This window comes from Mixophyes fleayi, chromosome 7, assembly GCF_038048845.1.
Source record: "Mixophyes fleayi isolate aMixFle1 chromosome 7, aMixFle1.hap1, whole genome shotgun sequence".
Lineage (NCBI taxonomy): Eukaryota > Metazoa > Chordata > Amphibia > Anura > Limnodynastidae > Mixophyes > Mixophyes fleayi.
The window spans coordinates 2,464,631-2,475,676 of NC_134408.1; positions in this window are offsets into that span (position 1 = coordinate 2,464,631).

Here is an 11,046-nt window from a genome sequence, read left to right on the forward strand (position 1 = left end):
AAATAAAAATTAAAGAAAAAAAACCACTTTTTTTATATTTTTATGTTTTACCATTAATGTATATTTTGTTACCAATTGACATTAATTGAATCTTTTTTTTTTATGTGCGTTCTTTTTGATAAAATTTATCCCTACACCTGTAACCATAAGCGCACGTATCTTCAGATCTGTCCCTTGTTGAATTTGGAAGTACACAGAGCCGATTTATGATATCTTTTAAAAACACAGGTTATTCCTAGTTTGCCTGCCTTGATAAACAGGGGAGGGCTGGCAAATTTAAGCCTGGGGTACAAGACTCGACTCAGCAGCCTATAAGTATAATTTTAAAGGGAAAAAAATGCAGGTGGCACAGTGACCCAGTTCAAGGTAGCCCCTATGGTATTGGCTCAGAGAGTAGATGCCCCCCTGTCCCCCAGCCCAGCCTGCCCCTGTTGATGAATCAAGCCCAATATGTATAATTAGACACTTACACACAGATTCTGTTATGTATTCATACAGTACAAACAAATAATCATGTACGGTTTTTCTTGGTGCTTTCCTATGGCATAAGAGGGGATGGGATTTTGGATTCTGTTACAAACCATTTGGGGTTGTCTTACTATTCCTAAATAATTATATAAATATTCCAAAATAGGAAAAAGGGTGCAAAGGGATGATCTTGGAAAAATGGGGAAGGGTATATGTGTTTGTTTGTTTTTTTTTTAAATGTCTAAATGTATCTAGATATTTTTTTTTCTACTCCAATATTTGTGAAACATGTTTCTTAACCGGCAAAATAACTGTAATGGCAATCTATGATAGCCTATTGCCTATCCTTACTGATTGCATATATTTCATATGAAAACCACATAGCACTTTTACTTCAGTCTCAGTATTGCACTTTTTAAAACATTATGGATTGGAGATAAATAGATAGAAAGCATGTGATTGGCTAAACATAGTACTTAAATCAATCACCGACAAGTAGCAACATCACCTGACAAAGTCTGTGATGTTGAAACGTGTAGGGTTGTAGGCATCTCACCCCTGACAGTTACATCACAGAATCCCCACAGTCCCTGAAATCGGGCTCAGAAAGGTAGAAATGCACGGACCGCCGTTCCAGATCCGAGGCAATTGCCATTGGGAGAGCACTAATTGACTTATGAACATTCTACTAAATGTGAGTGTGATTTTAATCAAATTTATTAAATGTTTTTTATCTCAGATTCATTTGCATGTATCTATATGAGAACAGGAGAAGGGAGTTCAAGCAAAAAAGGAGTCACAGCTTAATCATGAGGCTATTGCTGAACATTGTTTTAAAAAGATTAGACAACTTCTCCACTTTTTAAACCCACCGGCAGCTCTCAGCTTGATACATTTACCCCCTGATGTCCCTTTATACTCATCATTAGTTTAAGCCATAAATGAGAGTAAGAAATTCTGTTTTAGGGGAAAGGATATGAAACTAAAGAGGGACAAAGTTGGACTTTGATGTGACATCTCTTCTCTATACAACACTGTGGAGTAGGTGGCGCTATATAAATGAATGGTGATGATGATGATGACATGTACACCTTTACATATTAATGCCTGTGGGTCTCGTTCATTCATTTAAGCAGGGACAATTTCCATTTTTCAATAAAAGCAGTACTATATTCCATACCCCATCAGACAGCTAAGAAAATACAAAATATAAAATAATATGTTATTCCTGGTTTTAGCCTTATATAATTTTATAGCAGCCTTGACACAATTATTTGACTTAAAAATAATTTTTAATTGTGTCTTATTAGTTTACATCTTTCACTACTGTTACATCTCCACCTTTCATTTCACCATTCTTTTTCATGTTACGATAATACTTTCTTGTGTGATTGTTTTTGTTCTAGCATTGGACTTTATTTATCATTTTCAACATAGTGACTGGACAACATATGGGCAACTATTTATGCAGAATTTATTTCCCCCAAGACAGTAATACAAGGAATATGCAGGTGTACAAGTCTAAAGCTGTTTTTCTCCTCAGTATTATTTAACCTTATACAGAACACCAATGCAGCCATTATAAGGGTGTAACAACACATAAATTCTTAATAAAAAAACAAATTCAGCACAAGTGCACAATCACAATATTTTATCATGTAATTTCAAATACTCCACAAATGTCACATTTTCCACATAAGCTTTCAATAGATATTACAGGGTTGGAGTTTTCAGACTGTAAGGAGACCTGTAGCTGCTGACCACAGACAACATCTGTGCCACTTACACATGTGGTCGGCTATTTACTGGAATTGCTGTTTATTCAACTTGGTTAAACTTATTCTGCTGAAAGTAACTGCACCCATTATATCTCACTTACATGCTATGTATAATATATTGCAGAATTAATACAGACTTAATCATTGATCTCTATGTATCAGTTTTGCAAAGTATTAATGATTTGTAAAAATCAACAGTAAATGAAGTTTGCATTCACTGTCTTCTGCGTCATACCAGAGATTTAAGAACAGACCTGTATTTATAGGGCAACTACAAAGTGATTTACAGTATAATTCACTTTGATTTGCTTTGATTCACTATGATTCAATATGAATCTGTCTTAGTGACATCTCCTTTATACTGGGAGTGAGAAAGTTTGGAAGCTTCTAGGAGGGGGATGGAGTTTTATGACCCCACCCCAGAGGTACTAGCAATGCATCTAGGACTGGTATTCACTATAGAGGGGGGATGCAATACTGCCCTTTTTGTATATAATATATATATTTTTAAACTTTAAGCAAATATGGTCCTTAAAAATTAGGACCAGTGCTAAGGTCTTGGGGTAACTTTCCATTTTTGTTTTAATTATTATGAAATTTCCAGCAATTCACAAATTTTGAGTACAGGGAACAGTATTTCTAGCTTTTCATCCACCTCCAACGTACAATGTTCAACATCAGTTCTATCTCTGTGCGTAACTCTCTCTTGTTTTCATACATCATGTAGATAGGTTCTTCTGGTATCACCACCATGACCCTGGTGCTATCCTGCTACATATTGCATTGAACTAGACAGGAGTTGAAATGTATGCCTGCTAAATAAGACTACTGGAAATATTAAACAAAATAAGTGAAAACCTAAATGTCAGTTAAAATAATAGTGTGTCTCCCTGCAAAAATAAAAATAGCCAATTTTTGGTGGATTTGGTTTCCTCCCCTATAAATAAATAGTGTTACTGTATAACATATGTGAGCTACCTTATTGAAATGTACCCCTTCCCCGTCTGATGCCTCTAATACTACCCTTTTCTATATTTGTTTCCATTAAATAAACTACCCACCAGAAGTCTGAGAACTAATATATTGAACTGATGGAACTAATAATATATAATTTGTAAGAGCTAGAAAAACAGAGCTGGGGAAATAATGTAGATATTTCCATCTGCAGTGTTTGTACCTATGCTAATATGACTGCAATGTTTAATCAGTCTGTACAGAACTAACAAAAGTCAGAAGTGATTGTACCCACTAGGTGACTTTTAAGATAAAATTATTTGTTTCTGGGCAGAAATACTGGTCTTAAACTGGAAAATCCCAATCTACCCCTGCCCAGAATATGTATTCCTATTGTTAGTATAGTGAGGGAGGAGGAACACATTGTATCTAATTTCAAAATGTGGTTACTAATATTGTTCACATATAGCCTGGCTATCCTAAGACTATTATAATACCCATAAAACATGCAAACGTAGAGAGATACTATGTTCCCGCTTTTACACATTCTGTGTCTTATATACTGAGTAGGAAGTAACTGTAAAAATATTTAATCCTTGTCCTCTCTGTTGTTACCTTTCACTGGTTCATTGGATGCACAATTATGTATGTACAATTAGTATAATTTACCTTTTCATCTGTTACCCTGTTGCAGCATCCTCTCCTCCCATCTCTTCAAGTTTCACTGATGACATTAACCAAAATATGCAGAGGGAAACCTTATATTGAACAGATTTGCATTCATCATCATGTTCTTTCCTCACTCTGCCCATATGAAATCATTATACCACTGACACTTGTTCAGATCTGCTGTTATTATTACCAAAGGAAACAACACAAGTGGTCCAGTTTTACAGAATGCAGCTGGCTGAGCAGATTGTGATAACCATCATTATAGTTATCATCGGGGCACATGGGATCATCATAAACTCATCTATCCTCACTGTGTACATCAGACTCTGGAGAAAGACCACTAGTCCGGGTGTCAGTGACCAAATCCTTTTCACTATGGCTCTCACTAGTGTCCTTTTAGAGTGCTCAATGCTGTTTAATAGTTACTTGGTTTTTTTTCAGACACAGAGAGAAAATTTCGGAACTTTATTTTTCATTGGTCTTTATGTCGTGTTTGTTGTGTACAATATGAGTTTTTGGAACACCGCCTGGCTCTCCATCTGCTACTGTGTGAAACTCGTTAATGTTTCCCACCGGATCTTCCTTTGGTTGAAAATCTGGATCTCCTCATCCATTACCAAACTGCTCATAGGATCAGCAATATGTTCAGCTTTGGTTACTTTGCCATTTTTCTGGACAACACACCTAATAGTTCTTCATAATACAAATATTACTGATGAGCCATTACATTTTAAAATAAATGAGAATGTCTACTATGGTGTGTTCAAATTTTTGGTCAGTTACACCGTGCCTTTTATCCTGACTCTAATCTGTATTGGACTCAGTGTGAGGTCTCTAATACAACACGTCTGGAAGAGCAGGCAGAATGTATCACAGGTCAGCTCATCTCCTCGGATCCAGGCTCTGGTTCGGGCGGCTGTGACAATGACTCTGCGTCTGATGTTGGAACTAACTTTCCTAATTATCAATATTTACATGACTGTAGTGTCTTACCATCTGGAACATACAATAGGGATGTTCATCCGTCTGTTTCTAGTGTCTTATCCCTCAGTACAATGTTTCGTATTAATCCTTGGAAATCCCAAACTGAAGAACAGACTCTTGGGACGAGAGTCCACCTCTAATGTCATTCAATAATTTGAAGGTAATGAATACATACAGGTAATATATATATATATATATATATATATATATATATATATATTTATTGTCATACACAGTGCTATTCTTTTCTCACTACTCTCCCTGCTACTGCTATTGTGCTACAATATGATCTACACCAGTGGATCCCAAACTTTCTCAGTTCGAGGCACCCTTAGGGTCTCCATAATTTTTTCAAGGCACCCCTAACCCAAAATAATTACCAAGTAGTCCCCTGACTTGCTTACAACTGGCCTTGGCCGAGGCACCCCTGTGAGATCACCGCGGCACCCCAGGGAGACGCGGCGCACAGTTTGGGAACCACTGATCTACACAGTCATTTAGTATATTCTGGTTTTCTGGAAAGTCCCTGAAGCAGAAAGATGCCGTACAGTGTCTTCAAGGTAATCATCTTCCTTCAGTCATCTAAGGAACAGTCATCCCACATTGGCCCAATACTACTGTGCGCTGTCCTGTCCAACAGCTCCCTTCACACATTAGGAAAACAGAAATAGTGGCTACATATTGAAAGTAATAGGTATTGTGGAAGAAAAAAAATACAATATATGTTTTGGCTGCAGTTACTACTGTATAGTTATGGTTACAATTATATCCTCTCTCGAAGCCATATTGTGAAATCCAGTACATGATGGTTCACATAGGCCAGCAAAATGTAATTACCATTAACTACATAAATTCTATACAAAATGACATTTTATTGCTGTTTGTACAATGTTCAGCACAATGAGGAAAGCCATGATTATCTCTGTCTCTCAGTGTTGGTCTGCAAGAATGAACTGGGGGCCATTTGCTGTCCTAAACAGCAAGGCATGTGATATATATTTATATATATATATATATATATATATATATATATATATATATATATATATATACATAGGATATGTGGAAATTAAAGTTTTTGCAAGAAACAAATATAAATATAATGATATGAATCTCAAAATGTATTTCAAATTATTTTAGTATACTGTATTCATACATCTCACTTTTATATCTAATATATAAATGTCTAGTGGCGTCTGTGTGTGTGTGGAAAAAATAAAACCGAGCTGCAGCGCCACCTGCTAGACAGAGTTATACACTGACCTACTAAATTCTTAGTGTGTGTGGGAAAAAAAATTCAAAAGGGGCTGAAATTTGGTAGGGCTCAAACTCATTTTCGTGAGGTAATTTTACCTCATGAACACACATGTGTAGAGGCGTGCGTTAGTGTGTGTGTGTGTGTGTGTGTGTGTGTGTGTGGAAAAAACTATTTTCTCAGAAAGGGCTCATCCAATTGACCTGAAATTTGGTATACTGACATTATTTGACAAAAAACTTAGAATAGTCAAGTCAGTTAACTTCCATCATCCCCCCTTCCCCCCGTGGGAGGGGTAGTAAAGGCTAAATTTACGAGTTGAGGGGTCAAACTCATTTTCGTGAGGTAATTTTACCTCATGAACACACATTAAAAAGGCCGCTTGCGTCGGGAAGTAATGCTCTTCCCCTGAGGAGGCCTGGGCTAGGCCCAAATGCATGACAAGAACCTTTTTAAGACCTTAAGTAGCTTGATTTGACTAGAATGCATGAGTATCATGCACGGGTTAACTTGTAAATATATATATATATATATATATATATATATATATATATATATATAACAAAGTACAATAGATAATACAGCGCGTAACTCTAGGTAGACAATTGAAAATGGAGATAATGTCTCTTTAGATAAACGAAAGTCCTATGTTCAGGCGGCTGCCAAATCCTCACAAGGCCAGATGGTGTACTGGATAAAATCTAGAACAAAAATAAGCGAGAGGGGGCGCCACATAGCATAATACTGTATGTAAAAATACAGACTGATGTACCAAATAGTAGAAATAAGGATCACCACGTGGGTACAGACACACAGGTTAGGGTGAATCAACGAATAAGTGCACTCAGGGGTACCGGCACCATACAAATGTAATATGCGTACCAGATATAAAATCTTTAAAGCTTATCTGTTAGTGTCCTGTGTCATCAGGAGCTCAGATTTTTCTCACAAGTCGGTGTTGTCTCACACAGCGATAGGGGTACAGAGCTGGCACTTCATATGTCCACAGTAACCAATTATAAAATAGAGGAGACTCACATAGTGTGATATTGTATATCCATACATTTATTTTGTAAAACAATATAGGTGTAAACTTACATAAAAACACTTCAAAAAGATCTTATCTGGGTATCTTTGTATACAGCCTAAACACTGAGAACATCAATGAAGGCTCACCAACATATTCCTGGATTCAGGCTCACCAACGTTCAGCTGGACTCAGTAATCACATTATTACTGAGTCCAGCTGAACGTTGGTGAGCCTGAATCCAGGAATATGTTGGTGAGCCTTCATTGATGTTCTCAGTGTTTAGGCTGTATACAAAGATACCCAGATAAGATCTTTTTGAAGTGTTTTTATGTAAGTTTACACCTATATTGTTTTACAAAATAAATGTATGGATATACAATATCACACTATGTGAGTCTCCTCTATTTTATAATTGGTTACTGTGGACATATGAAGTGCCAGCTCTGTACCCCTATCGCTGTGTGAGACAACACCGACTTGTGAGAAAAATCTGAGCTCCTGATGACACAGGACACTAACAGATAAGCTTTAAAGATTTTATATCTGGTACGCATATTACATTTGTATGGTGCCGGTACCCCTGAGTGCACTTATTCGTTGATTCACCCTAACCTGTGTGTCTGTACCCACGTGGTGATCCTTATTTCTACTATTTGGTACATCAGTCTGTATTTTTACATACAGTATTATGCTATGTGGCGCCCCCTCTCGCTTATTTTTGTTCTATATATATATATATATATATATTTATATTTATATAAATATATATATATATATATATATATATATATATATATATATATATATATATAGATATATATGTATATATATATATATATATTTACAAGTTAACCCGTGCATGATACTCATGCATTCTAGTCAAATCAAGCTACTTAAGGTCTTAAATATATATATACACAACCTATGAAACAGAAGTTCTTAGTAAAGGCCTATCTTTTGCTCCCACCCAGAAACCTAATAAATTTCAGCTCTATGTAGACATCAATAAATTCACCATAAATCTCACACTTACACGCCACTTTGTCAAGAAAGACTAGGACATTATCAAAAATTTTGATAATAAGTCAAAATCAGGACTAAAACAAACATCTAAATATTATCCTTTGGAATCTAAAAGTAGTTACATAGATATCTTTCAAGAATTAATAATACAAGATCTTTGCCATTCCTAGTTTAACACTCCATCCAATAATCTGGCTAAAAAAAAATTAGCAGCTCTTAGCACATTACTTATACTGTTAAATATCTGAATAAAGAATGGGGTCACCCATGCGCGATATCCCGATAATGATACGGCGAACACGCAAAATGGCGGCGCGCAGTATATCTGACTCGGTTTCATCGGTATACACTTCTGATTTTCCTACTCTCCTGATGAAGTTCCTAGACGGAACGAAACGCATTGAGGCTTGTTCTTTTACCTATGTGACACTTGCCATTCCTTGGGATACCTGCAGCCGTTAATACCTATCGTACTACACCAGAAGGTGTCGCTCTTCCTTATTCATATTTTCCTCATATATATATATATATATATATATATATATATATACATATACAGTGATCTCTGTATTGGAGACAGACTGGGCAGCATTTTACAGAGGTCTGAAACCAGGAGAGCCTGATGACCACAGGGGCAACTTGGAAATGCAGCGAAGAGGAACATCAAGAGTTCTGAGATCCAGGAATCATTACAGATAGCTATATCTGTAACATAAGCTATATCTGTCTTCTAACTGGAAATGCATAAATACATCCACGGGGAGTCTTGGTGACTGGGAATCATCCTGAAGCAATATTACACTATTGTTGTTTTCCATATTTTTTTTATACATGGTGTGGAGCCTTGGATAACATCTGGGTACAGTCTATGAGGATTTTTGTGCAACCTTTGAATGATATGATGACTATATATATATATATATATATATATATATATATATATATATATATATATGAGATATATGAATGCAGCATACTCCTATCATTTTAAAGACATCTTCAGAATATTATTACTTATAAAAATGGTTGAAACACTAAGCATATCGGTAAGTATTGTTAAGTGTTACATAATACAATAAGAATTGTAATATATATTTTGTTTTTGCAAGCTGGTGATACGACAGAAGCCTGTATGTATGTTGTTCGTATCAGAGGACGGTCACAAATTTAAAATGTCTTAATTATGTTGTTTTTGTGCTTATTTTTCCCTTAAACAAGATCAGGAAATGTTATTTTTTCGTAAGTGACCTATTTTCTCAACCAATTTTTTTTGTGTATGAATATTGTGTTCTTTTATTGTCAAATTGACATAAATCTAAGCACTATAACTGATAGTATAACAAATTGGTTGCTTGTTATACACAGTATATGTTGAAAGTACTAGCAAGTAACAGGCAACTAACAATCTGTGTGACTGTCGCGAATTGAGCATTTTTGTTGTGTGTAATCATTTTGTTATTGAATTGTGTGCTATCTATTGTGTGTACTGAGGCTGCACATTAATGTTATGGTGTCCAAACTGATAGGGAATAGCATAGTAATAAGTAAATGTAGAATGAGTCAGCGTATCCAAGTAATTGGAAGCGGTGGTCACCTAGTGTGCGACAGCAAAGGGGAGTTGAGAATAACCTCAGTGCTAAGTACACTAAGGAAAAAAAACAAATACAGTCTATCACAAAATGATACACAGCTAGCAGGAGGTATGGGAGATCCCATAGATTGTAAGCTTGCGAGCAGGGTTCTCTTACCTCTCTGTCTGTATGTATTACCCAGTATTGATTTATTATTGTTTGCTCCCAATTGTAAAGCGCTACGGAATTTGCTGGCGCTATATAAATAAATGTCAATGATGATGATGATGATAATCACTCTGAAAAATGCTGAGGTAATATCCACTTTGTGAGGAAGTGCTGGTCCCGCAGACACACAAACGTGGTTAGAGTCTGTATTGGTTGGTAATTAAAGGATATATCACGGGGAAGTGTGTTATATCCTACCTACCCATTGTGACTGCAGCTACTGCTGAGGAAATCCAGAAAGGCAGACAATGGGATCCAGACTAACCCATCAGGGGACACTTTTGACACCGGAGAGATTAGTAGATCTCCGATGAGGTTGGGTATTACCATGCCGAAGGGTTTGGCGATGTTTACTTAGGACACCAAATATGGACGCAGCGCAATTGAGCATTCAGAGCAATAAAAAAAATGACAAAAGAGTGTGTGAGACCTTTTCCAATGTTGGAGTTTAAGGGCCTGATTCATTAAGGAAAGTAAAGCAAATAAATGAGTAACTGTTAACCTTAGGAAAACCATGTTACAATGCAAGGGTTGCAAATGAGTCTATTATTTTGCATATAAGGATAATATTGTTATTTTTACATATAGCACACAAATACTTGATAGCTTTGTTTTTACACTGACATTTAAAGTGGATCTAGGACATGATCTACCCCAAGTATAAATCTGTCCTCAGATTTAAAATTTTCCTCCCCCTCAAATGCAACATGGTTTTGATAAGGATCAAAGTTACTCATTTTGTTTTCCTTTACTTTCCTTAATGAATCAGTCCCTAAGAACTTAAAGTATATGCAGTTTTCTCACCTAAAATATATCTGGCAGACTGATTTCTAACATATTTAAGATGGTTCAGTTCACAAAATCACACAGTCTGGTTTATACAAACACTCCAGTGTGAGACTGTGATATGAGCACTGTCATCAGAAGCATTACTATGAGGAGCGTGTGAGCTGTCCTTGGAAAGTCTGCTCATGGTTATGAAGTGAGAATACTCATCAATCTACATGGTGAAGAGTTTTTCACACTGAAGCAGATTGAAGATTCAATCACATGCTTCCTGTTTATCTGCAATCTATACTGCCA